Source organism: Aulostomus chinensis, chromosome 4 (assembly GCF_037954235.1).
Source record: "Aulostomus chinensis isolate RoL2024-O1b breed Wild chromosome 4, RoL_Achi_v1.0, whole genome shotgun sequence".
Classification (NCBI taxonomy): Eukaryota; Metazoa; Chordata; class Actinopteri; order Syngnathiformes; family Aulostomidae; genus Aulostomus; species Aulostomus chinensis.
This window is the reverse complement of record NC_141323.1, coordinates 27,138,062-27,162,227: the sequence shown is the minus strand read 5'-3', so window position 1 is coordinate 27,162,227 and position 24,166 is coordinate 27,138,062. Positions and strand designations below refer to the sequence as shown.

At 44.7% G+C, this 24,166-nt stretch overlaps 17 non-coding genes and 18 pseudogenes across 17 annotated transcripts; all 35 read right to left on the bottom strand.

Annotated features, from left to right (window-relative positions):
* Positions 1-5,617: 5,617 nt before the first annotated feature.
* LOC147264765 (5S ribosomal RNA) lies at positions 5,618-5,736 on the bottom strand. The gene has a single exon (XR_015114477.1). It is a non-coding gene; the product is annotated as a 5S ribosomal RNA (ribosomal RNA).
* A 311-nt stretch (positions 5,737-6,047) lies between these two features.
* LOC147264764 (5S ribosomal RNA) lies at positions 6,048-6,166 on the bottom strand (annotated as a pseudogene).
* A 308-nt stretch (positions 6,167-6,474) lies between these two features.
* On the bottom strand, positions 6,475-6,593 carry LOC147264763 (5S ribosomal RNA; annotated as a pseudogene).
* A 310-nt stretch (positions 6,594-6,903) lies between these two features.
* LOC147264762 (5S ribosomal RNA) lies at positions 6,904-7,022 on the bottom strand. The gene has a single exon (XR_015114886.1). It is a non-coding gene; the product is annotated as a 5S ribosomal RNA (ribosomal RNA).
* Positions 7,023-7,331: 309 nt separating this feature from the next.
* LOC147264761 (5S ribosomal RNA) lies at positions 7,332-7,450 on the bottom strand (annotated as a pseudogene).
* Positions 7,451-7,761: 311 nt separating this feature from the next.
* Positions 7,762-7,870, bottom strand: LOC147264760 (5S ribosomal RNA; annotated as a pseudogene).
* A 311-nt stretch (positions 7,871-8,181) lies between these two features.
* On the bottom strand, positions 8,182-8,300 carry LOC147264759 (5S ribosomal RNA). The gene has a single exon (XR_015114228.1). It is a non-coding gene; the product is annotated as a 5S ribosomal RNA (ribosomal RNA).
* A 309-nt stretch (positions 8,301-8,609) lies between these two features.
* On the bottom strand, positions 8,610-8,728 carry LOC147264758 (5S ribosomal RNA; annotated as a pseudogene).
* A 310-nt stretch (positions 8,729-9,038) lies between these two features.
* Positions 9,039-9,147, bottom strand: LOC147264757 (5S ribosomal RNA; annotated as a pseudogene).
* A 311-nt stretch (positions 9,148-9,458) lies between these two features.
* LOC147264756 (5S ribosomal RNA) lies at positions 9,459-9,577 on the bottom strand. The gene has a single exon (XR_015113386.1). It is a non-coding gene; the product is annotated as a 5S ribosomal RNA (ribosomal RNA).
* Positions 9,578-9,887: 310 nt separating this feature from the next.
* On the bottom strand, positions 9,888-9,996 carry LOC147264755 (5S ribosomal RNA; annotated as a pseudogene).
* Positions 9,997-10,305: 309 nt separating this feature from the next.
* On the bottom strand, positions 10,306-10,424 carry LOC147264754 (5S ribosomal RNA). Its single transcript, XR_015113312.1, has one exon. It is a non-coding gene; the product is annotated as a 5S ribosomal RNA (ribosomal RNA).
* Positions 10,425-10,734: 310 nt separating this feature from the next.
* Positions 10,735-10,843, bottom strand: LOC147264753 (5S ribosomal RNA; annotated as a pseudogene).
* Positions 10,844-11,152: 309 nt separating this feature from the next.
* LOC147264752 (5S ribosomal RNA) lies at positions 11,153-11,271 on the bottom strand (annotated as a pseudogene).
* Positions 11,272-11,582: 311 nt separating this feature from the next.
* On the bottom strand, positions 11,583-11,701 carry LOC147264751 (5S ribosomal RNA). The gene has a single exon (XR_015115200.1). It is a non-coding gene; the product is annotated as a 5S ribosomal RNA (ribosomal RNA).
* A 309-nt stretch (positions 11,702-12,010) lies between these two features.
* Positions 12,011-12,129, bottom strand: LOC147264750 (5S ribosomal RNA). Its single transcript, XR_015113418.1, has one exon. It is a non-coding gene; the product is annotated as a 5S ribosomal RNA (ribosomal RNA).
* Positions 12,130-12,438: 309 nt separating this feature from the next.
* LOC147264749 (5S ribosomal RNA) lies at positions 12,439-12,557 on the bottom strand. Its single transcript, XR_015112832.1, has one exon. It is a non-coding gene; the product is annotated as a 5S ribosomal RNA (ribosomal RNA).
* A 311-nt stretch (positions 12,558-12,868) lies between these two features.
* Positions 12,869-12,987, bottom strand: LOC147264748 (5S ribosomal RNA). The gene has a single exon (XR_015113384.1). It is a non-coding gene; the product is annotated as a 5S ribosomal RNA (ribosomal RNA).
* A 310-nt stretch (positions 12,988-13,297) lies between these two features.
* On the bottom strand, positions 13,298-13,406 carry LOC147264747 (5S ribosomal RNA; annotated as a pseudogene).
* Positions 13,407-13,715: 309 nt separating this feature from the next.
* Positions 13,716-13,834, bottom strand: LOC147264746 (5S ribosomal RNA). Its single transcript, XR_015113311.1, has one exon. It is a non-coding gene; the product is annotated as a 5S ribosomal RNA (ribosomal RNA).
* Positions 13,835-14,144: 310 nt separating this feature from the next.
* Positions 14,145-14,253, bottom strand: LOC147264745 (5S ribosomal RNA; annotated as a pseudogene).
* A 309-nt stretch (positions 14,254-14,562) lies between these two features.
* On the bottom strand, positions 14,563-14,681 carry LOC147264744 (5S ribosomal RNA; annotated as a pseudogene).
* A 311-nt stretch (positions 14,682-14,992) lies between these two features.
* On the bottom strand, positions 14,993-15,111 carry LOC147264743 (5S ribosomal RNA). The gene has a single exon (XR_015115199.1). It is a non-coding gene; the product is annotated as a 5S ribosomal RNA (ribosomal RNA).
* A 309-nt stretch (positions 15,112-15,420) lies between these two features.
* LOC147264742 (5S ribosomal RNA) lies at positions 15,421-15,529 on the bottom strand (annotated as a pseudogene).
* Positions 15,530-15,838: 309 nt separating this feature from the next.
* On the bottom strand, positions 15,839-15,957 carry LOC147264741 (5S ribosomal RNA). Its single transcript, XR_015113310.1, has one exon. It is a non-coding gene; the product is annotated as a 5S ribosomal RNA (ribosomal RNA).
* Positions 15,958-16,267: 310 nt separating this feature from the next.
* On the bottom strand, positions 16,268-16,376 carry LOC147264740 (5S ribosomal RNA; annotated as a pseudogene).
* Positions 16,377-16,685: 309 nt separating this feature from the next.
* LOC147264739 (5S ribosomal RNA) lies at positions 16,686-16,804 on the bottom strand (annotated as a pseudogene).
* Positions 16,805-17,115: 311 nt separating this feature from the next.
* On the bottom strand, positions 17,116-17,234 carry LOC147264738 (5S ribosomal RNA). The gene has a single exon (XR_015114943.1). It is a non-coding gene; the product is annotated as a 5S ribosomal RNA (ribosomal RNA).
* Positions 17,235-17,543: 309 nt separating this feature from the next.
* On the bottom strand, positions 17,544-17,662 carry LOC147264737 (5S ribosomal RNA). The gene has a single exon (XR_015113417.1). It is a non-coding gene; the product is annotated as a 5S ribosomal RNA (ribosomal RNA).
* A 309-nt stretch (positions 17,663-17,971) lies between these two features.
* LOC147264736 (5S ribosomal RNA) lies at positions 17,972-18,090 on the bottom strand. The gene has a single exon (XR_015112831.1). It is a non-coding gene; the product is annotated as a 5S ribosomal RNA (ribosomal RNA).
* Positions 18,091-18,401: 311 nt separating this feature from the next.
* LOC147264735 (5S ribosomal RNA) lies at positions 18,402-18,510 on the bottom strand (annotated as a pseudogene).
* A 309-nt stretch (positions 18,511-18,819) lies between these two features.
* On the bottom strand, positions 18,820-18,938 carry LOC147264734 (5S ribosomal RNA). The gene has a single exon (XR_015114930.1). It is a non-coding gene; the product is annotated as a 5S ribosomal RNA (ribosomal RNA).
* A 311-nt stretch (positions 18,939-19,249) lies between these two features.
* Positions 19,250-19,358, bottom strand: LOC147264733 (5S ribosomal RNA; annotated as a pseudogene).
* Positions 19,359-19,669: 311 nt separating this feature from the next.
* On the bottom strand, positions 19,670-19,788 carry LOC147264732 (5S ribosomal RNA). Its single transcript, XR_015112672.1, has one exon. It is a non-coding gene; the product is annotated as a 5S ribosomal RNA (ribosomal RNA).
* A 309-nt stretch (positions 19,789-20,097) lies between these two features.
* Positions 20,098-20,206, bottom strand: LOC147264731 (5S ribosomal RNA; annotated as a pseudogene).
* Between the last annotated feature and the right edge of the window lie 3,960 nt (positions 20,207-24,166).

The window sequence follows — 24,166 nt, the reverse complement described above, 5'->3', positions numbered from 1 at the left end:
TGTCCTACTGTAGTTTTCCTTATTAATCTGGTGTAATTTGATTCCTGTGAAAATTCTCCTGTGTCTGATATTGAATTCTAGCTTGAAAGTATTGCTGTCCATGTAAGGTATGTTAAGGTTTTGCCAGATTTTTCCTATCGGTATTCCCTTGAATAATTGTGCCCAGTGTTTTTCTGCTTTTGGAGTGCGTTTCATTGAGTTAATCCCTATGGTGTACCAGTCCTTTGTTTTCACCTGTGACAGCTCTTTCCCTGTGTACTGTGTGACAAGCTCAAGCGGTGGGAGTTCGGGGTCTGCTCTCGATTTGTCCGTGATGATTAAGTTTCTCCACAGTGAGGTTATGTTTCTGTTGATTTTGTTACCTAGTCCATTTAGGTAATCCTTTCTGCACGGTGTCCCTGTTTTTTTGAGTTGGGTTGTGACTTTCCTGAGACTGAACAGACCCCTTTCCCCCACCACTTGACCGACCCTTGTTATATTATGTTGCTGAAGTGCCCTGCATTTAAGTGTCCTACCATTGTGTGTGAAAAAGGTGCTTTCGAGAAAAGGTAACTGCAGCACATGACTTTTCTGACTGCACTTAGGCCTGAGGTGGGGCAGGAATTTGCCCCATGCCTCTAGCACCTCCTGGTAGAACATCGGTAGCGAGCCATGGCTTTTCCCAGGAAGGAGGTGATAAAGAGGGAGTTTCTCCCCCTCCCCGTACTCAGCCAGGTAGCCCGCCATTGTGTCCTCCCAGGGGTACTGCCTGTTCGAATCGAGAAAATTTCTAACTAATTTGGCCCTGAGTGCATCTTTTTTTGCACTGATGTCAATTAGTCCTAATCCCCCCTCCCTTTTATTCGCAATTATCACCCGATGAGCGATCGAATTTCCCTTTCCCCTCCAAAGGAAGGAGGAGATCGCTTCATTTAGCGAATTTAGTGCCCACTGCGGTAGCTCACAGGCCCCCAAAACATGATTAATTTTTGACAGTATTAAGGCATTGATGACAATTACCTTTCCTCTCAGGCTTAAACCCCTACTTCTCCATAAATTAAGTGTATTTTCTACCTTTTTTACAAGTTCTCTCCACCCTAAGTCCCTGGCTTGCCCTTCATTTTTACCAATGTATACACCCAGTATTTTCCTGTATTTTTTAGTGCTAAAACCCCAATTATTTTTTAAACTATTTTTACCGAATTCCATCATTTCTGACTTATTTCTGTTAACCTTAGCTCCTGATGCTTTTTCATATCTTTCTAGATGTTTTATAATATAATTTAAATTTTCTTCATTTTTAAACATTATATTGATATCATCCGCAAATTGTGCTATTTTAACGACTTTGTCTCTATATGTTTTTATACCTATAATATTCTTATCATTCATTATACTTAAAGCTAGTGGCTCAGCAACAATACTGTATAAAAGAGCCGAAAGCGGGCATCCTTGCCTTACCGATCTTTTTAATTTGATCTTTTCTGTTAGTTGTCCATTTATCTTTATTTGACTGTATGCGTTATCGTATAATAATTTAATCCATCTAATAAAGCCTTCACCGTATCCAAATCTTTTTAAAGTTTTATATAAGAAAAGATGTTCTACTCTGTCGAATGCTTTCTCCAAATCAATTCCGAGCAGATACCCCCCCTGTGCTGCCATTGTCCTGACGGTATCCTTTATTGTAAGGATCGTATCTATGATGTCTCTATCTGGTATGCCGTATGCCTGTGTATTACCAATAATGTTTCCTATTGTAAGTTTAAGCCTGTTTGCCAGTGTTTTGGTCAGTATCTTGTAATCTGTATTGAGTAAACTTATTGGTCTATAGTTTGTTATATCCTGTTTTGAACCTTTATTTTTGTAGATAAGTGAAATTATTCCTGCAGTGAATGTATTGGATGTTCTCTGTTCCCGTTCCATTGAGTGGTACAATGACAGCAACAGGGGAGCTATCTGCTCTTTGAAACAAATATAAAATTCTGCTGTTAAACCATCTACCCCTGGACTTTTGTTTTTATTTAAGCTATCTATTGCCGTCTTTATCTCATTAATAGTAATTTGTGCATCGGACCATTCCTTATCCTCCACTGAAATACTAGTTTGGATATTTGATAACAACTTGTCTACCTCTTCGCTATTGCTATGTCCATTATCAAATAATTCTTTATAAAACTCTGTAGTTACTCTTAGTATATTTTCTTGATCGTCATATTCTTTTCCAGTTATATCGTTGATTTTTTCTATGATAGTTTTGTTTTGTTTTTGCTTTTCGAGCCCCAAAAAATATGCGGTGCATTTTTCTCCTTCTACTAAATTTTTAACTCTGCTTCTTATCATTGCACCTCTGCATTTTATTTTTTCTATGTTTCCTAGTTTTGCTTTATATAATTTATAGTTTTCTGTGTTTCTGTTCGGTTCTTTATCAAATAATGCTATTTCATGATTGATTAATTTTCTTAGTCGATTTTCTTCCAGCTCCTCTCTCCACTTTTTCTCTTTACTATAATTTATACTACTTCTTTTAATTCTTTGCTTTAGAATTTCCCACTTTTCTATAAAATTATTTTCTATTTTCATTTCAATTTTTGCATAATCAAGCAGTTTTGTGATTTTTTTAACGTAAGTTGAATCTGCCAGGAGGCTGGAGTTGAGGCACCAGGTACCTCCCCCCCTGAAACCTCCTGCAGCACCCAAGTAACACTCAATTGTTGCGTGATCACTCCATGCGTTATAATTATATTGTATTTTATTGATCTGTTTTGTTGCTTCAGGGGCCGCTAGACATAAATCTATTCTGGCTTGTTTCATTTTTCCCTGCACAACCTGTCTTCTGGAGTACTCTTTCTTGAATGGGTTGTGAATTCTCCATACATCTGTCAAATTGTGAATATTCATTAAATTATATAGCTCAGTTCTGCTTGTGTCATTCTTGTATACATTGTTAATTGATATATCATCCTTAGTTAATGCGATATTGAAATCTCCTATTATTATGGTTCTATGATCTATCCATCTGCTTATACTATTTAGAAACATTTTCCTTTCCTTTTCACAGTTACTGGCATATATGTTAACAATTCTGTATGTTCTATTGTTTATGCAAACATCTATAATAAGTATTCTACCTTTCTTGTCATGATATATTAACTTGCTATTGGTACTTATAGTCTTTTTTACTAAAATAGCTACGCCACAAGATTTACTTGTGCCGTTGCTAAAAAAGACATCTCCTTCCCACATTTTGCTTGCTGCCGCCACGCTATCCCCTTCCCACCTTGTCTCCTGTAAGCAGAGAATGTCACACTTGCTTTTAAGTAAAATGGCGGTCATCCTGCCATAAGTGCGGAGTCCACTGACATTAAGGGAGTGCAGCAGAAACATGGTCAGACCAAAAAAACCTTTAAACAGCCAATTTTCCCTCAAGATTTTTTACCTCTCCCTCCTTCTTTCTTCTGTTTTTTCTTCATCGCAGCATCTTTTATTGAGGTGTGCTTTTTCCGAATATTTTTTATTGTGGCAAAGTCCATTTCCGAGTCACTGTTTGATCTACTCTGAGGAGGGAAGGTGGAGGGCACATTTAAGGTAGGTACCCTGGTGGATGTGGCTGCCGCCGGCTGCAATTCTCTTGGGGTATCCCCCACCTCCATTGATTCCAGGAGTTGAGAAGGCTCCGGCTCCTTTTTGGACCCGTTTCCTCCTCCATCCTTTCCTCTCTGCTGTGGGCCTGAGTCAGTGCTCATGTCATTCAGACTTGAACCAAGCCTTGTGCCTGGGCTCTGCACCACTTTAGGAGGGCTCTGGGTTCTCTGAGGGGCGTAACCCTCACCAGCAGCCTGCTTGGCGGCGCCACTACCCACCTCGTCATCTTCCTCCTCATCCTCCGTTCCTCCCTCACTTAAACCTTCCATCTCACTGTACAGCTCCTCAGATCCAGATTCCACCACAATATCCTCATCACTATAATTACAATTACATTCATCAATTTTGTTCCAACACACCTCACATTTCTGTATCTTATTAGGTTTCCTGTTGCACTCCCTTGCATAATGCCCCTGGACACCACACTTATGGCAGGAGAACTCAGGACAGTCCCTTAGGATGTGCCCCGGCTGGAGGCACATCCTACACACCCTAGCCTGCCTATCATGTATGACCCTGAAATATTCCGGTCCTATTGCTGTGTCAAACCGTGCTGAATAAGGCAGAGATTGGACCTTGTCTGTAAATTTTACTTTGAGAAACCGCGTCCCATCAGCAATTTGCGTACCCGGCCACATCCTCCTCCTTATAGTTGATGCAGCTGAGACTCCCCACCCTTCTAGCTTTTGTAAAATTTCCTCATCTCTGATGTAAGCTGGTAAGCTTAAAAAAGAAACCATGAGTTCATCATTACACAGATCTTTGACATGCACTGTGTTGTCCCCAATTTTGAAACCATCTAGGATTCTCTCTTTCCCTTTGATGTGTGACATGGTAATTTCATATTTCTGCGGCCCTGTCGCCCTACAGGCTACTAAACCTCCACACAGTGCTCTTATGCATCTCATTAATTCGAGAACTGGGACTTCATCCTGCCCAGTTACCTCGACACTGACCGTCAGTTCTCTGTCATACTTGTGGTCGCCACCCGCAGATTTCGCCGCTCCATGTCGCTGCTGCAGCTGCCTTTCCCCACCAGACGCCGCATCTCTTTCCGCCGCCAATTCTCTCTCACTCTCCGTCGCCTCTCCAGTAGCTCCTCGCTGCCCAGGTCTTCTCGGAACCACGTCTTCAGCTCTGTTCTTCAGGCCACCAGCTCTCGTTGCCTGTGGACCGGCTCCAGCGCTCCTTCCACACATCTCCTCTGAATCAGCCGCTGCTCGCCGTCTTTCCCCCGCTGTCGCTGCGGAAGCCGCTCTCGCATTTCCCTCCGGCAGTTTTCCTTCCGACTTCTTCATGTTTAGTTTCTGATTGTTTCTTTTAACAAGCAACCATTTTTCATTTTCTTCACCTGTTTGTGCGTTTATGTCAAGTCCATTTTCCATGCTCGTAATCTGAATTCCGTTTGCAGAGTTCAAATCCATTTGGTCCGTCCGAAAGTTTTCCATTAGGAAAAAAAAAAAACTCAAATTGACCTCCCCCGATCAGGATAAAAACTGTCGGGGGGAAAAAATGTTCACTCTAAAAACGAACCAAAAATGCACGGAAAATAAGGAAGAACAATGAAAAAGGCTGAAAAAAACGAAAGAAATGGGAAAAGCGGAGTCCGCGACCTCCGTGTGTCGTGCTGTCAGCGTACCGTCTGATTGGCGCATGCGTGTTCAGAGTGGTATGGCCGTAAGCCCTTGACTCTTACACACATGGGCTCTATATCCATTTCACTCACTTTACAACCTCAGAAAAAAAGTGACGTGCAAAAGCCTCATGGTCTTTTCAAACGCCAAATAGGTGTCCTGTCAATACAAAGAAAAGAATGTTGATGTCATCTAGAGAAAAGTACTGCATCTGCCATCTGTCAACTTCAAATTAACCACTGCATGACATTCCATTCCAAAGCTGCGGAGGGCGCTTCAAGGAAAGGTGTGTGAGGGAAGCTCGCTCATGCTGGTCCCCAAAGACTCAAAGCTGCCCTTTCCTCACAAAGAAACAAAAAAGCTTACAGCACCTGGTATTCCCAGGCGGTCTCCCATCCAAGTACTAACCAGGCCGGACCCTGCTTAGCTTCCGAGATCAGACGAGATCGGGCGTGTTAAGAGTGGTATGGCCGTAAGCCTTTGACTCTTACACACGTGGGCTCTATATTCATTTCACTCACTTTACAACCTCAGAAAAAAAGTGATGCGCAAAAGCCTCACTGTCTTTTCAAGCGCCAAATAGGTGTCCTGTCAATACAAAGAAAAGAATGTTGATGTCATCTACAGAAAAGTACTGCATCTGCCATCTGTCTACTTCAAATTACACGCTGCATGACATTCAATTTCAAAGCTGCAGAAAGGCGCTTCAAGAAAAGGTGTGTGAGGGAAGCTCGCTCATGCTGGTCCCCAAAGACTAAAAGCTGCCCTTTCCTCACAAAGAAACAAAAAAGCTTACAGCACCTGGTATTCCCAGGCGGTCTTCAATCCAAGTACTAACCAGGCCCGACCCTGCTTAGCTTCCGAGATCAAACGAGATCGGGCGTGTTCAGAGTGGTTTCGCCGTAAGCCCTTGACTCTGACACACATGGGCTCTATATCCATTTCACACACTTTACAACCTCAGAAAAAAAGTGATGCGCAAAAGCCTCAGGGTCTTTTCACACGCCAAATACGTGTCCTGTCAATAAAAGAAAAGAATGTTGATGTCATCGAGAGAAAAGTACTGCATCTGCCATCTGTCTTCTTTAAATTAACCACTGCATGACATTCCATTCCAAAGCTACGGAGGGCACTTCAAGAAAAGTGTGTGAGGGAAGCTCGCTCATGCTGGTCCCCAAAGCCTCAAAGCTGCCCTTTCCTCACAAAGAAACAAAAAAGCTTACAGCACCTGGTATTCCAAGGCGGTCTTGCATCGTAGTACTAACCAGGCCCGACCCTGCTTAGCTTCCGAGATCAGACGAGATCGGGCGTGTTCAGAGTGGTTTCGCCGTAAGCCCTTGACTCTGACACACATGGGCTCTATATCCATTTCACACACTTTACAACCTCAGAATAAAAAATGATGCGCAACAGCCTCAGGGTCTTTTCACACGCCAAATACGTGTCCTGTCAATAAAAGAAAAGAATGTTGATGTCATCGAGAGAAAAGTACTGCATCTGCCATCTGTCTTCTTCAAATTAACCACTGCATGACATTCCATTCCAAAGCTGCGGAGGGCGCTTCAAGAAAAGGTGTGTGAGGGAAGCTCGCTCATGCTGGTCCCCAAACACGAAAAGCTGCCCTTTCCTCACAAAGAAACAAAAAAGCTTACAGCAACTGGTATTCCCAGGCGGTCTCCCATCCAAGTACTAACCAGGCCCGACCCTGCTTAGCTTCCGAGATCAGACGAGATCGGGCGTGTTCAGAGTGGTTTCGCCGTAAGCCCTTGACTCTGACATACATGGGCTCTATATCCATTTCACACACTTTACAACCTCAGAAAAAAAGTGATGCGCAACAGCCTCAGGGTCTTTTCACACGCCAAATACGTGTCCTGTCAATAAAAGAAAAGAATGTTGATGTCATCGAGAGAAAAGTACTGCATCTGCCATCTGTCTTCTTCAAATTAACCACTGCATGACATTCCATTCCAAAGCTGCGGAGGGCGCTTCAAGAAAAGGTGTGTGAGGGAAGCTCGCTCATGCTGGTCCCCAAACACTAAAAGCTGCCCTTTCCTCACAAAGAAAGAAAAAAGCTTACAGCACCTGGTATTCCCATGCGGTCTCCCATCCAAGTATTAACCAGACCTGACCCTGCTTAGCTTCCGAAATCAGACAAGATCGGGCGTGTTAAGAGTGGTATGGCCATAAGCCCTTGACTCTGACACACATGGGCTCTATATCCATTTCACTCACTTTACAACCTCAGAAAAAAAGTGACGTGCAACAGCCTCACGGTCTTTTCAAACGTCAAATAGGTGTCCTGTCAATACAAAGAAAAGAATCTTGATGTCATCAAAAGAAAAGTACTGCATCTGCCATCTGTCTACTTCAAATTACACGCTGCATGACATTCAATTTCAAAGCTGCAGAAAGGCGATTCAAGAAAAGGTGTGTGAGGGAAGCTCGAACATGCTGGTCCCCAAAGACTCAAAGCTGCCCTTTCCTCACAAAGAAAGAAAAAAGCTTACAGCACCTGGTATTCCCAGGCGGTCTTCCATCCAAGTACTAACCAGGCCCGACCCTGCTTAGCTTCCGCAATCAGACGAGTTCAGAATGGTATGGCCGTAAGCCCCTGACTCTGACACACATGGGCTCCTTATCCATTTCACTCACTTTACAACCTCAGAAAAAAAGTGATGCGCAACAGCCTCAGGGTCTTTTCACACGTCAAATAGGTGTCCTGTCAATACAAAGAAAAGAATGTTGATGTCATCGAGAGAAAAGTACTGCATCCTCCATCTGTCTACTTCAAATTACACGCTGCATGAAATTCCATTTCAAAGCTGCAGAAAGGCGCTTCAAGAAAAGGTGTGTGAGGGAAGCTCGCTCATGCTGGTCCCCAAAGACTCAAAGCTGCCCTTTCCTCACAAAGAAACAAAAAAGCTTACAGCACCTGGTATTCCCAGGCGGTCTTCCATCCAAGTACTAACCAGGCCCGACCCTGCTTAGCTTCCGAGATCAGACGAGATCAGGCGTGTTCAGAGTAGTATGGCCGTAAGCCCTTGACTCTGACACACATGGGCTCTATATCCATTTCACACACTTTACAACCTCAGAAAAAAAGTGATGCGCAACAGCCTCAGGGTCTTTTCACACGCCAAATACGTGTCCTGTCAATCAAAGAAAAGAATGTTGATGTCATCGAGAGAAAAGTACTGCATCTGCCATCTGTCTTCTTCAAATTAACCACTGCATGAAATTCCATTCCAAAACTGCAGAGGGCGCTTCAAGAAAAGGTGTGTGAGGGAAGCTCGCTCATGCTGGTCCCCAAAGACTCAAAGCGGCCCTTTCCTCACAATGAAAAAAAAAAGCTTACAGCAACTGGTATTCCCAGGCGGTCTTCCATCCAAGAACTAACCAGGACCGACCCTGCTCAGCTTCCGAGATCAGACGAGATCGGGCGTGTTCAGAGTGGTATGGCCGTAAGCCCTTGACTCTCAGACACATGGGCTCTATATCCATTTCACTCACTTTACAACCTCAAAAAAAATGTGATGTGCAACAGCCTCAGGGTCTTTTTACACACCAAATAGTTGTCCTGTCAATACAAAGAAAAGAATGTTGATGTCATCTAGAGAAAAGTACTGCATCTGCAATCTGTCTACTTCAAATTACACACTGCATGACATTCCATTCGAAAGCTGTGGAGGGCGCTTCAAGAAATGGTGTGTGAGGGAAGCTCGCTCATGCTGGTCCCCAAACACTCAAAGGTGCCCTTTCCTCACAATGAAACAAAAAAGCTTACAGCACCTGGTATTCCCAGGCGGTCTCCCATCCAAGTACTTACCAGGCCCGACCCTGCTTAGCTTCCGAGATCAGACAAGTTCAGACTGGTATGGCCGTAAGCCCCTGACCCTGACACACATGGGCTCTATATCCATTTCACTCACTTTACAACCTCAGAAAAAAAGTGATGTGCAACAGCCTCAGGGTCTTTTCACACGTCAAATAGGTGTCCTGTCAATACAAAGAAAAGAATGTTGATGTCATCGAGAGAAAAGTACTGCATCCTCCATCTGTCTACTTCAAATTACACGCTGCATGAGATTCCATTTCAAAGCTGCAGAAAGGCGCTTCAAGAAAAGGTGTGTGAGGGAAGCTCTCTCATGCTGGTCCCCAAAGACTCAAAGCGGCCCTTTCCTCACAATGAAACAAAAAAGTTTACAGCACCTGGTATTCCCAGGCGGTCTTCCATCCAAGTACTAACCAGGCCCGACCCTGCTTAGCTTCCGAGATCAGACGAGATCGGGCGTGTTCAGAGTGGTATGGCCGTAAGCCCTTGACTCTGACACACATGGGCTCTATATCCATTTCACTCACTTTACAACCTCAAAAAAAATGTGATGTGCAACAGCCTCACGGTCTTTTTACACACCAAATAGTTGTCCTGTCAATACAAAGAAAAGAATGTTGATGTCATCTAGAGAAAAGTACTGCATCTGCAATCTGTCTACTTCAAATTACACACTGCATGACATTCCATTCGAAAGCTGTGGAGGGCGCTTCAAGAAAAGGTGTGTGAGGGAAGCTCGCTCATGCTGGTCCCCAAACACTCAAAGGTGCCCTTTCCTAACAATGAAACAAAAAAGCTTACAGCACCTGGTATTCCCAGGCGGTCTCCCATCCAAGTACTTACCAGGCCCGACCCTGCTTAGCTTCCGAGATCAGACAAGTTCAGACTGGTATGGCCGTAAGCCCCTGACCCTGACACACAAGGGCTCTATATCCATTTCACTCACTTTACAACCTCAGAAAAAAAGTGATGCGCAACAGCCTCAGGGTCTTTTCACACGCCAAATACGTGTCCTGTCAATAAAAGAAAAGAATGTTGATGTCATCGAGAGAAAAGTACTGCATCTGCCATCTGTCTTCTTCAAATTAACCACTGAATGACATTCCATTCCAAAGCTGCGGAGGGCGCTTCAAGAAAAGGTGTGTGAGGGAAGCTCGCTCATGCTGGTCCCCAAACACTAAAAGCTGCCCTTTCCTCACAAAGAAACAAAAAAGCTTACAGCACCTGGTATTCCCAGGCGGTCTCCCATCCAAGTACTAACCAGGCCCGACGCTGCTTAGCTTCCGAGATCAGACGAGATCGGGCTTGTTCAGAGTGGTATGGCCGTAAGCCTTTAACTCTTACACACATGGGCTCTATATTCATTTCACTCACTTTACAACCTCAGAAAAAAAGTGACGTGCAAAAGCCTCACGGTCTTTTCAAACGCCAAATAGGTGTCCTGTCAATACAAAAAAAGAATGTTGATGTCATCTACAGAAAAGTACTGCATCTGCCATCTGTCTACTTCAAATTACACGCTGCATGACATTCAATTTCAAAGCTGCAGAAAGGCGCTTCAAGAAAAGGTGTGTGAGGGAAGCTCGCTCATGCTGGTCCCCAAAGACTCAAAGCTGCCCTTTCCTCACAAAGAAACAAAAAAGCTTACAGCACCTGGGATTCCCAGGCGGTCTTCCATCCAAGTACTAACCAGGCCCGACCCTGCTTAGCTTCCGAGATCAGACGAGTTCAGACTGGTATGGCCGTAAGCCCCTGACTCTGACACACATGGGCTCTATATCCATTTCACACACTTTACAACCTCAGAAAAAAAGTGATGCGCAACAGCCTCAGGGTCTTTTCACACGCCAAATACGTGTCCTGTCAATAAAAGAAAAGAATGTTGATGTCATCGAGAGAAAAGTACTGCATCTGCCATCTGTCTTCTTCAAATGAACCACTGCATGACATTCCATTCCAAAGCTGCGGAGGGCGCTTCAAGAAAAGGTGTGTGAGGGAAGCTCGCTCATGCTGGTCCCCAAAGACTCAAAGCGGCCCTTTCCTCACAATGAAACAAAAAAGTTTACAGCACCTGGTATTCCCAGGCGGTCTTCCATCCAAGTACTAACCAGGCCCGACCCTGCTAAGCTTCCGAGATCAGACGAGATCGGGCGTGTTCAGAGTGGTTTGGCCGTAAGCCCTTGACTCTTACACACATGGGCTCTATATCCATTTCACTCACTTTACAACCTCTAAAAAAAATGTGATGTGCAACAGCCTCACGGTCTTTTCAAACGTCAAATAGGTGTCCTGTCAATACAAAGAAAAGAATCTTGATGTCATCTAGAGAAAAGTACTGCATCTGCCATCTGTCTACTTCAAATTACACGCTGCATGACATTCAATTTCAAAGCTGCAGAAAGGCGATTCAAGAAAAGGTGTGTGAGGGAAGCTCGAACATGCTGGTCCCCAAAGACTAAAAGCTGCCCTTTCCTCACAAAGAAAAAAAAAGCTTACAGCACCTGGTATTCCCAGGCGGTCTTCCATCCAAGTACTAACCAGGCCCGACCCTGCTTAGTTTCCGAGATCAGACGAGATCAGGCGTGTTCAGAGTAGTATGGCCGTAAGCCCTTGACTCTGACACACATGGGCTCTATATCCATTTCACACACTTTACAACCTCAGAAAAAAAGTGATGCGCAACAGCCTCAGGGTCTTTTCACACGCCAAATACGTGTCCTGTCAATAAAAGAAAAGAATGTTGATGTCATCGAGAGAAAAGTACTGCATCTGCCATCTGTCGACTTCAAATTAACCACTGCATGACATTCCATTCGAAAGCTGTGGAGGGCGCTTCAAGAAAAGGTGTGTGAGGGAAGCTCGCTCATGCTGGTCCCCAAAGACTAAAAGCTGCCCTTTCCTCACAAAGAAACAAAAAAGCTTACAGCACCTGGTATTCCCAGGCGGTCTTCCATCCAAGTACTAACCAGGACCGACCCTGCTTAGCTTCCGAGATCAGACGAGATCGGGCGTGTTCAGAGTGGTATGGCCGTAAGCCCTTGACTCTGACACACATGGGCTCTATATCCATTTCAAACACTTTACAACCTCAGAAAAAAAGTGATGCGCAACAGCCTCAGGGTCTTTTCACACGCCAAATACGTGTCCTGTCAATAAAAGAAAAGAATGTTGATGTCATCGAGAGAAAAGTACTGCATCTGCCATCTGTCTACTTCAAATTAACAACTGCATGACATTCCATTCCAAAGCTGCGGAGGGCGCTTCAAGAAAAGGTGTGTGAGGGAAGCTCGCTCATGCTGGTCCCCAAACACTAACAGCTGCCCTTTCCTCACAAAGAAACAAAAAAGCTTACAGCACCTGGTATTCCCAGGCGGTCTCCCATCCAAGTACTAACCAGGCCCGACCCTGCTTAGCTTCCAAGATCAGACGAGATCGGGCGTGTTCAGAGTGGTATGGCCGTAAGCCTTTCACTCTTACACACATGGGCTCTATATTCATTTCACTCACTTTACAACCTCAGAAAAAAAGTGACATGCAAAAGCCTCACGGTCTTTTCAAACGCCAAATAGGTGTCCTGTCAATACAAAGAAAAGAATCTTGATGTCATCTAGAGAAAAGTACTGCATCTGCCATCTGTCTTCTTCAAATTACACGCTGCATGACATTCAATTTCAAAGCTGCAGAAAGGCGCTTCAAGAAAAGGTGTGTGAGGGAAGCTCTCTCATGCTGGTCCCCAAAGACTCAAAGCGGCCCTTTCCTCACAATGAAACAAAAAAGTTTACAGCACCTGGTATTCCCAGGCGGTCTTCCATCCAAGTACTAACCAGGCCCGACCCTGCTTAGCTTCCGAGATCAGACGAGATCGGGCGTGTTCAGAGTGGTATGGCCGTAAGCCCTTGACTCTGACACACATGGGCTCTATATCCATTTCACTCACTTTACAACCTCAAAAAAAATGTGATGTGCAACAGCCTCACGGTCTTTTTACACACCAAATAGTTGTCCTGTCAATACAAAGAAAAGAATGTTGATGTCATCTAGAGAAAAGTACTGCATCTGCAATCTGTCTACTTCAAATTACACACTGCATGACATTCCATTCGAAAGCTGTGGAGGGCGCTTCAAGAAAAGGTGTGTGAGGGAAGCTCGCTCATGCTGGTCCCCAAACACTCAAAGGTGCCCTTTCCTAACAATGAAACAAAAAAGCTTACAGCACCTGGTATTCCCAGGCGGTCTCCCATCCAAGTACTTACCAGGCCCGACCCTGCTTAGCTTCCGAGATCAGACAAGTTCAGACTGGTATGGCCGTAAGCCCCTGACCCTGACACACAAGGGCTCTATATCCATTTCACTCACTTTACAACCTCAGAAAAAAAGTGATGCGCAACAGCCTCAGGGTCTTTTCACACGCCAAATACGTGTCCTGTCAATAAAAGAAAAGAATGTTGATGTCATCGAGAGAAAAGTACTGCATCTGCCATCTGTCTTCTTCAAATTAACCACTGAATGACATTCCATTCCAAAGCTGCGGAGGGCGCTTCAAGAAAAGGTGTGTGAGGGAAGCTCGCTCATGCTGGTCCCCAAACACTAAAAGCTGCCCTTTCCTCACAAAGAAACAAAAAAGCTTACAGCACCTGGTATTCCCAGGCGGTCTCCCATCCAAGTACTAACCAGGCCCGACGCTGCTTAGCTTCCGAGATCAGACGAGATCGGGCTTGTTCAGAGTGGTATGGCCGTAAGCCTTTAACTCTTACACACATGGGCTCTATATTCATTTCACTCACTTTACAACCTCAGAAAAAAAGTGACGTGCAAAAGCCTCACGGTCTTTTCAAACGCCAAATAGGTGTCCTGTCAATACAAAAAAAGAATGTTGATGTCATCTACAGAAAAGTACTGCATCTGCCATCTGTCTACTTCAAATTACACGCTGCATGACATTCAATTTCAAAGCTGCAGAAAGGCGCTTCAAGAAAAGGTGTGTGAGGGAAGCTCGCTCATGCTGGTCCCCAAAGACTCAAAGCTGCCCTTTCCTCACAAAGAAACAAAAAAGCTTACAGCACCTGGGATTCCCAGGCGGTCTTCCATCCAAGTACTAACCAGGCCCGACCCTGCTTAGCTTCCGAGATCAGACGAGTTCAGACTGGTATGGCCGTAAGCCCCTGACTCTGACACACATGGGCTCTATATCCATTTCACACACTTTACAACCTCAGAAAAAAAGTGATGCGCAACAGCCTCAGGGTCTTTTCACACGCCAAATACGTGTCCTGTCAATAAAAGAAAAGAATGTTGATGTCATCGAGAGAAAAGTACTGCATCTGCCATCTGTCTTCTTCAAATGAACCACTGCATGACATTCCATTCCAAAGCTGCGGAGGGCGCTTCAAGAAAAGGTGTGTGAGGGAAGCTCGCTCATGCTGGTCCCCAAAGACTCAAAGCGGCCCTTTCCTCACAATGAAACAAAAAAGTTTACAGCACCTGGTATTCCCAGGCGGTCTTCCATCCAAGTACTAACCAGGCCCGACCCTGCTAAGCTTCCGAGATCAGACGAGATCGGGCGTGTTCAGAGTGGTTTGGCCGTAAGCCCTTGACTCTTACACACATGGGCTCTATATCCATTTCACTCACTTTACAACCTCTAAAAAAAATGTGATGTGCAACAGCCTCACGGTCTTTTCAAACGTCAAATAGGTGTCCTGTCAATACAAAGAAAAGAATCTTGATGTCATCTAGAGAAAAGTACTGCATCTGCCATCTGTCTACTTCAAATTACACGCTGCATGACATTCAATTTCAAAGCTGCAGAAAGGCGATTCAAGAAAAGGTGTGTGAGGGAAGCTCGAACATGCTGGTCCCCAAAGACTAAAAGCTGCCCTTTCCTCACAAAGAAAAAAAAAGCTTACAGCACCTGGTATTCCCAGGCGGTCTTCCATCCAAGTACTAACCAGGCCCGACCCTGCTTAGTTTCCGAGATCAGACGAGATCAGGCGTGTTCAGAGTAGTATGGCCGTAAGCCCTTGACTCTGACACACATGGGCTCTATATCCATTTCACACACTTTACAACCTCAGAAAAAAAGTGATGCGCAACAGCCTCAGGGTCTTTTCACACGCCAAATACGTGTCCTGTCAATAAAAGAAAAGAATGTTGATGTCATCGAGAGAAAAGTACTGCATCTGCCATCTGTCGACTTCAAATTAACCACTGCATGACATTCCATTCGAAAGCTGTGGAGGGCGCTTCAAGAAAAGGTGTGTGAGGGAAGCTCGCTCATGCTGGTCCCCAAAGACTAAAAGCTGCCCTTTCCTCACAAAGAAACAAAAAAGCTTACAGCACCTGGTATTCCCAGGCGGTCTTCCATCCAAGTACTAACCAGGACCGACCCTGCTTAGCTTCCGAGATCAGACAAGTTCAGACTGGTATGGCCGTAAGCCCCTGACCCTGACACACAAGGGCTCTATATCCATTTCACTCACTTTACAACCTCAGAAAAAAAGTGATGCGCAACAGCCTCAGGGTCTTTTCACACGCCAAATACGTGTCCTGTCAATAAAAGAAAAGAATGTTGATGTCATCGAGAGAAAAGTACTGCATCTGCCATCTGTCTTCTTCAAATTAACCACTGAATGACATTCCATTCCAAAGCTGCGGAGGGCGCTTCAAGAAAAGGTGTGTGAGGGAAGCTCGCTCATGCTGGTCCCCAAACACTAAAAGCTGCCCTTTCCTCACAAAGAAACAAAAAAGCTTACAGCACCTGGTATTCCCAGGCGGTCTCCCATCCAAGTACTAACCAGGCCCGACGCTGCTTAGCTTCCGAGATCAGACGAGATCGGGCTTGTTCAGAGTGGTATGGCCGTAAGCCTTTAACTCTTACACACATGGGCTCTATATTCATTTCACTCACTTTACAACCTCAGAAAAAAAGTGACGTGCAAAAGCCTCACGGTCTTTTCAAACGCCAAATAGGTGTCCTGTCAATACAAAAAAAGAATGTTGATGTCATCTACAGAAAAGTACTGCATCTGCCATCTGTCTACTTCAAATTACACGCTGCATGACATTCAATTTCAAAGCTGCAGAAAGGCGCTTCAAGAAAAGGTGTGTGAGGGAAGCTCGCTCATGCTGGTCCCCAAAGACTCAAAGCTGCCCTTTCCTCACAAAGAAACAAAAAAGCTTACAGCACCTGGGATTCCCAGGCGGTCTTCCATCCAAGTACTAACCAGGCCCGACCCTGCTTAGCTTCCGAGATCAGACGAGTTCAGACTGGTATGGCCGTAAGCCCCTGACTCTGACACACATGGGCTCTATATCCATTTCACACACTTTACAACCTCAGAAAAAAAGTGATGCGCAACAGCCTCAGGGTCTTTTCACACGCCAAATACGTGTCCTGTCAATAAAAGAAAAGAATGTTGATGTCATCGAGAGAAAAGTACTGCATCTGCCATCTGTCTTCTTCAAATGAACCACTGCATGACATTCCATTCCAAAGCTGCGGAGGGCGCTTCAAGAAAAGGTGTGTGAGGGAAGCTCGCTCATGCTGGTCCCCAAAGACTCAAAGCGGCCCTTTCCTCACAATGAAACAAAAAAGTTTACAGCACCTGGTATTCCCAGGCGGTCTTCCATCCAAGTACTAACCAGGCCCGACCCTGCTAAGCTTCCGAGATCAGACGAGATCGGGCGTGTTCAGAGTGGTTTGGCCGTAAGCCCTTGACTCTTACACACATGGGCTCTATATCCATTTCACTCACTTTACAACCTCTAAAAAAAATGTGATGTGCAACAGCCTCACGGTCTTTTCAAACGTCAAATAGGTGTCCTGTCAATACAAAGAAAAGAATCTTGATGTCATCTAGAGAAAAGTACTGCATCTGCCATCTGTCTACTTCAAATTACACGCTGCATGACATTCAATTTCAAAGCTGCAGAAAGGCGATTCAAGAAAAGGTGTGTGAGGGAAGCTCGAACATGCTGGTCCCCAAAGACTAAAAGCTGCCCTTTCCTCACAAAGAAAAAAAAAGCTTACAGCACCTGGTATTCCCAGGCGGTCTTCCATCCAAGTACTAACCAGGCCCGACCCTGCTTAGTTTCCGAGATCAGATGAGATCAGGCGTGTTCAGAGTAGTATGGCCGTAAGCCCTTGACTCTGACACACATGGGCTCTATATCCATTTCACACACTTTACAACCTCAGAAAAAAAGTGATGCGCAACAGCCTCAGGGTCTTTTCACACGCCAAATACGTGTCCTGTCAATAAAAGAAAAGAATGTTGATGTCATCGAGAGAAAAGTACTGCATCTGCCATCTGTCGACTTCAAATTAACCACTGCATGACATTCCATTCGAAAGCTGTGGAGGGCGCTTCAAGAAAAGGTGTGTGAGGGAAGCTCGCTCATGCTGGTCCCCAAAGACTAAAAGCTGCCCTTTCCTCACAAAGAAACAAAAAAGCTTACAGCACCTGGTATTCCCAGGCGGTCTTCCATCCAAGTACTAACCAGGACCGACCCTGCTTAGCTTCCGAGATCAGACGAGATCGGGCGTGTTCAGAGTGGTATGGCCGTAAGCCCTTGACTCTGACACACATGGGCTCTATATCCATTTCAAACACTTTACAACCTCAGAAAAAAAGTGATGCGCAACAGCCTCAGGGTCTTTTCACACGCCAAATACGTGTCCTGTCAATAAAAGAAAAGAATGTTGATGTCATCGAGAGAAAAGTACTGCATCTGCCATCTGTCTACTTCAAATTAACAACTGCATGACATTCCATTCCAAAGCTGCGGAGGGCGCTTCAAGAAAAGGTGTGTGAGGGAAGCTCGCTCATGCTGGTCCCCAAACACTAACAGCTGCCCTTTCCTCACAAAGAAACAAAAAAGCTTACAGCACCTGGTATTCCCAGGCGGTCTCCCATCCAAGTACTAACCAGGCCCGACCCTGCTTAGCTTCCAAGATCAGACGAGATCGGGCGTGTTCAGAGTGGTATGGCCGTAAGCCTTTCACTCTTACACACATGGGCTCTATATTCATTTCACTCACTTTACAACCTCAGAAAAAAAGTGACATGCAAAAGCCTCACGGTCTTTTCAAACGCCAAATAGGTGTCCTGTCAATACAAAGAAAAGAATCTTGATGTCATCTAGAGAAAAGTACTGCATCTGCCATCTGTCTTCTTCAAATTACACGCTGCATGACATTCAATTTCAAAGCTGCAGAAAGGCGCTTCAAGAAAAGGTGTGTGAGGGAAGCTCGCTCATGCTGGTCCCCAAAGACTCAAAGCTGCCCTTTCCTCACAAAGAAACAAAAAAGCTTACAGCACCTGGTATTCCCAGGCGGTCTTCCATCCAAGTACTAAACAGGCCCGACCCTGCTTAGCTTCCGAGATCAGACGAGTTCAGACTGGTATGGCCGTAAGCCCCTGACTCTGACACACATGGGCTCTATATCCATTTCACACACTTTACAACCTCAGAAAAAAAGTGATGCGCAACAGCCTCAGGGTCTTTTCACACGCCAAATACGTGTCCTGTCAATAAAAGAAAAGAATGTTGATGTCATCGAGAGAAAAGTACTGCATCTGCCATCTGTCTTCTTCAAATGAACCACTGCATGACATTCCATTCCAAAGCTGCGGAGGGCGCTTCAAGAAAAGGTGTGTGAGGGAAGCTCGCTCATGCTGGTCCCCAAAGACTCAAAGCGGCCCTTTCCTCACAATGAAACAAAAAAGTTTACAGCACCTGGTATTCCCAGGCGGTCTTCCATCCAAGTACTAACCAGGCCCGACCCTGCTAAGCTTCCGAGATCAGACGAGATCGGGCGTGTTCAGAGTGGTATGGCCGTAAGCCCTTGACTCTTACACACATGGGCTCTATATCCATTTCACTCACTTTACAACCTCTAAAAAAAATGTGATGTGCAACAGCCTCACGGTCTTTTCAAACGTCAAATAGGTGTCCTGTCAATAAAAGAAAAGAATCTTGATGTCATCTAGAGAAAAGTACTGCATCTGCCATCTGTCTACTTCAAATTACACGCTGCATGACATTCAATTTCAAAGCTGCAGAAAGGCGCTTCAAGAAAAGGTGTGTGAGGGAAGCTCGCTCATGCTGGTCCCCAAACACTCAAAGGTGCCCTTTCCTCACAATGAAACACAAAAGCTTACAGCACCTGGTATTCCCAGGCGGTCTCCCATCCAAGTACTTACCAGGCCCGACCTTGCTTAGCTTCCGAGATCAGACGAGTTCAGACTGGTATGGCCGTAAGCCCCTGACCCTGACACACATGGGCTCTATATCCATTTCACTCACTTTACAACCTCAGAAAAAAAGTGATGCGCAACAGCCTCAGGGTCTTTTCACACGTCAAATAGGTGTCCTGTCAATACAAAGAAAAGAATGTTGATGTCATCGAGAGAAAAGTACTGCATCCTCCATCTGTCTACTTCAAATTACACGCTGCATGAGATTCCATTTCAAAGCTGCAGAAAGGCGCTTCAAGAAAAGGTGTGTGAGGGAAGCTCGCTCATGCTGGTCCCCAAAGACTCAAAGCTGCCCTTTCCTCACAAAGAAACAAAAAAGCTTACAGCACCTGGTATTCCCAGGCGGTCTTCCATCCAAGTACTAACCAGGCCCGACCCTGCTTAGCTTCCGAGATCAGACGAGATCGGGCGTGTTCAGAGTGGTATGGCCGTAAGCCCTTGACTCTGACACACATGGGCTCTGTATCCATTTCACACACTTTACAACCTCAGAAAAAAAGTGATGCGCAACAGCCTCAGGGTCTTTTCACACGCCAAATACGTGTCCTGTCAATAAAAGAAAAGAATGTTGATGTCATCGAGAGAAAAGTACTGCATCTGCCATCTGTCTACTTCAAATTAACCACTGCATGACATTCCATTCCAAAGCTGCGGAGGGCGCTTCAAGAAAAGGTGTGTGAGGGAAGCTCGCTCATGCTGGTCCCCAAAGACTCAAAGCTGCCCTTTCCTCACAAAGAAACAAAAAAGCTTACAGCACCTGGTATTCCCAGGCGGTCTCCCATCAAAGTACTAACCAGGCCCGACCCTGCTTAGCTTCCGAGATCCGGCGTGTTCAGAGTGGTATGGCCGTAAGCCCTTGACTCTGACACACATGGGCTCTATATCCATTTCACTCACTTTACAACCTCAGAAAAAACGTGATGCGCAACAGCCTCAGGGACTTCTCACACGCCAAATAGGTGTCCTGTCAATATAAAGAAAAGAATGTTGATGTCATCGAGAGAAAAGTACTGCATCTGCCATCTGTCGACTTCAAATTACACGCTGCATGACATTCAATTTCAAAGCTGCGGAAAGGTGCTTCAAGAAGAAGTGTGTGAGGGAAGGTCGCTCATGCTGGTCCCCAAAGACTCAAAGCTGCCCTTTCCTCAAGCTGAAGTTAAAAGAATTGCAAATTAATCCTTCACAGGTACTTGTTCACAGAGATGGATGAAATAAAAATTGAATATATTCTAGTATTATAAAAATACAACGAACAAAATTATTAACAATGAGTAAGAGGATTTTCAAAACAAAATAAACAGTGTCTTTCTTGGTTCTGAACTTTCGTTTCAATGAAAATAAAAATCTTTTTTAGTTAGATAGTTTCACATAAAATACCCTCAAGTCATCCTTTACACCTCAATTGTAAGGAAAAAGTTTCCTCTACAAAAGATAACCCTTTAGTTTTTTTAAAATATACATCATATTTAATCCCTTTCAGAATCCTTAAGTTACCTTCTAAAACGGTATTTTTTAATTTACAACAACTAAAACTCAATATTTTACCTGTGGGCACACACACATTCATATGAAACACCTTAAATTAAATTTTTACCTGTTTCAGGCCTGTTTATTGAAGCTCGTGTGCGGTCGGGGCTTCACAACTGTAATGGCCGCTTCACTCGCAGCTGAGCACACAATAAAAGCAAGTGCATGTGTATGTTATTCCTCACAAATCCAGGGTTTTATTAGAAGGGAGAGAACGGGAATGGAGGATGAGAGTCTGAATGGTAATGGCAATGGCGGTGGAAGTCACAATCCAAACACTCACAAGCAATGGCGGGACAGCGAAAGTCACGAAGAAGAAAACACAGCAGGACAGGGCACAGCAGAACAGCAGAGCCATCGGATGGAAACCCGTCTCTCTCTCTCCAATGTCCGTCTCCTTCAAGCATATTATCTTAATTTAGCCACAATTATCAAACATTATCTCGTGTCGAATTCGCATTACCTTTACTTTCGCTACAAAAATATTACAACGCTAAAGCTACGATCTGCTGGCACATTAGCACGGAATGCTATCCCTAGCTAGCACGTCGCTATCCATGTACACATCCAGTCTCTTTTCACTATAACAGTTAGATAAAGCGCAAATACAGGCATAAATATTCACCTCTCGAAGGTCACACAGAAGTTTACATCAGGACCACCAGTCGTCGACCTCCAAAATAAACTTAAATGCTCTCCACACAAACGATGCCTCCCCTCTTAACTCTCTGATCATTGCCTCTGTTTCTCTCCCCATGCGCGCTAACTACTCACCTCACAAACCTGCGCCACTAGTCCCACCCCTTACACAGTAACTTTCCTCTCATTGGCTTTTGCGGTCTTAATACACCCAAAGATAAGACAGGAATGAAATGATTGACAGGTAACAATTGAGGTTACATATAAACACGGCTTCTTCCCCTCTCCTTATTCTCAGATCACTGATCTTTTACAGACTCAGAGAACTTAAAGACCTTTATATGAATTTATTTTTTAACTGTAAATAGTTTTACTTTTTAAATGTTACATATTATATTTATGCTTTTAACCTGCTCACATTATAACCAATTTTAAAGATCATGAACTCTATTTATTTTTGAACTTTTGAACACATCTTTTTATGCTTTTTATGCGATGTAATTTATTTGATTTTTTGTACAGGGCTACGTGTTGTATGATAACAAGAGTGAATATTGTTTACAATGTGTTACAGTCAATGGGTGGCACGGTGGTACCGTGGTTAACAGTGTCGCCTCAAAGCAAGTTCAAGTCCTGGCTCGAGCACAGGTTCTTTCTGTGTGGTGTGTGCATGTTCTCTCCGTGCCTGCGTGGGTATTCTGTCTGCAATGGACTGGCTACCTGTCCAGGGTGAAACCTGCCTCTCACCTGAAAGCCACTGGGAAAGGCTCCAGCCTCCCCCTGCAACCCTTAACAGAAATAAGCTGGGATGCATGGAAGTATAGAGAGCGGATACAATGAAGGGCATACAAATTTTTCGAATGCACGAAAAAGTCTCACCTTTTGTTTTTTTCATATTGGTTAGTTTGGAAGCATGGAATTTCTGACAAAGCCTCTGTTTGTATTGTTTATTCACTGATTTTTCTGACAATTTACAAACAAAGCTTTCAAAACTGAGAGGACAAGCAGTGGTGTTTAAGATCAACACCCAACATGGGGCTTGAACCAACAACCCTGAGACTAAGAGTCTCATGCTCGACTGACTGAGCTAATCAGGTTACGTCAGTGTAAGTCCCATAGCATGAAGCGGTCAGAGTGAGAGACTCACAGTCCTGTGAGTGATCACCCACCCATCTATCCATCCATCCATCCATCCGTCCATCCATCCATCCATCCATCCATTTTTCCGCTTATCCTGTTAAGGGTCACAGGGTGGGGCTGGAGCCTATCCCAGAGGGGACATTACCTTGGACAGGTCAGTGGTCCATCGCAGTCCACCGCAGCCAACAAATATTGACAGACAACCATTCACACTCACAGCCATACCTACGGTCAATTTAGAGTTGCATTTCCATTTGCATGTCTTTGGACTGTGGAAGGAAGCTGTAGTACCTGGAGAGAACCAGCACAGGGAAAACATGCAGACACTCTCAGGATTTATTCCAATGAAGCACCTAAAAAAGGAGTGTTGGAACTCACTCAGATGAATGAGACATTATAAGCCATCAAATATATACATGTAGATATAGTGTTGGAGATCCAAAAAAACAGGGAGAAAAGAGAAGAGAAGAAGAAGAAGAAAAAAACAGCTTCTTTGACCAGATAACACAGTTGTCTATTTCAATGTTTGAGGTCTGAAAAAATAACTGATTAACTGTGAAATGTGATGGACAGGCAAGTACTTACTAGGATCAGGGCAGCTGGAAAATAGGCTCCTGCATCTGTAGGCAATATCAGAGACAAAGAAAAATCAACACAAATGAGCAGGCACTTGAACGATGCTAAAACCACTCTTTTTTAAACAAATACAACCACAGCTTCTGATCTATGGCCTTAACTACACTGTAATCATGCCATCAGACAGACTCATGCCAGAGCAGTAGCCTAGCACAAGATGGAGGAACGTAATTGCATGTAAACACAGTCAGTGTGCACTCATCTTAATATGAACCGACTTAACTGTTGTGTGACACGTATATTGCGTGTACTGTAAAATGGTTCAGACTATCAGAAAGCTTCATGAATTCACAGGCAAAATACAGATGTCGCACACATTAATTTGTGGAGGCTCGAGATGTAAAAAGTAAAGTCAACTCTCTGTGTTTTTTGGATTAATTTGCAAGCATTTTCAACATTTTGGCTAGCTGCTAAATCTGGCTAGCATGATGTGCACCGAGTGTAATTATCAATGCAAATGTGGCAGGATGAGAGGTCCCATCCTAGCAGTGAGACTGGTTGGTGATGCCTGACTTGGCTTGTACCATCATTAGCCAACCAGTGTGTGGCGCTGCTCTATAAATAGGGGCAGCATCTACCTGGTCAATCTCTTGCTCTTGGGGTCCGCGGTCCTCCCACTTCCTGGTCACCTCGCTTCCGCCTCTGATCGCCTCACGTCTGCCTTCTCGCCACCGTCTTTGCTGGTATGTAGCAGTAGCTCCCTGTAGCTCGTGTTGCATGCTGATCATGCACGTTTTTCATATTCACATGTTTAATTGTAGGCGTCCGGCTTTTGGGACACGGTCCCTTAATCGCCGCTAGTGGGGAAACACCCCCCCCCCCCCCCGCCGATCTGACGTGCAGAGGCTGTTTGCCACAGCATACTAGCT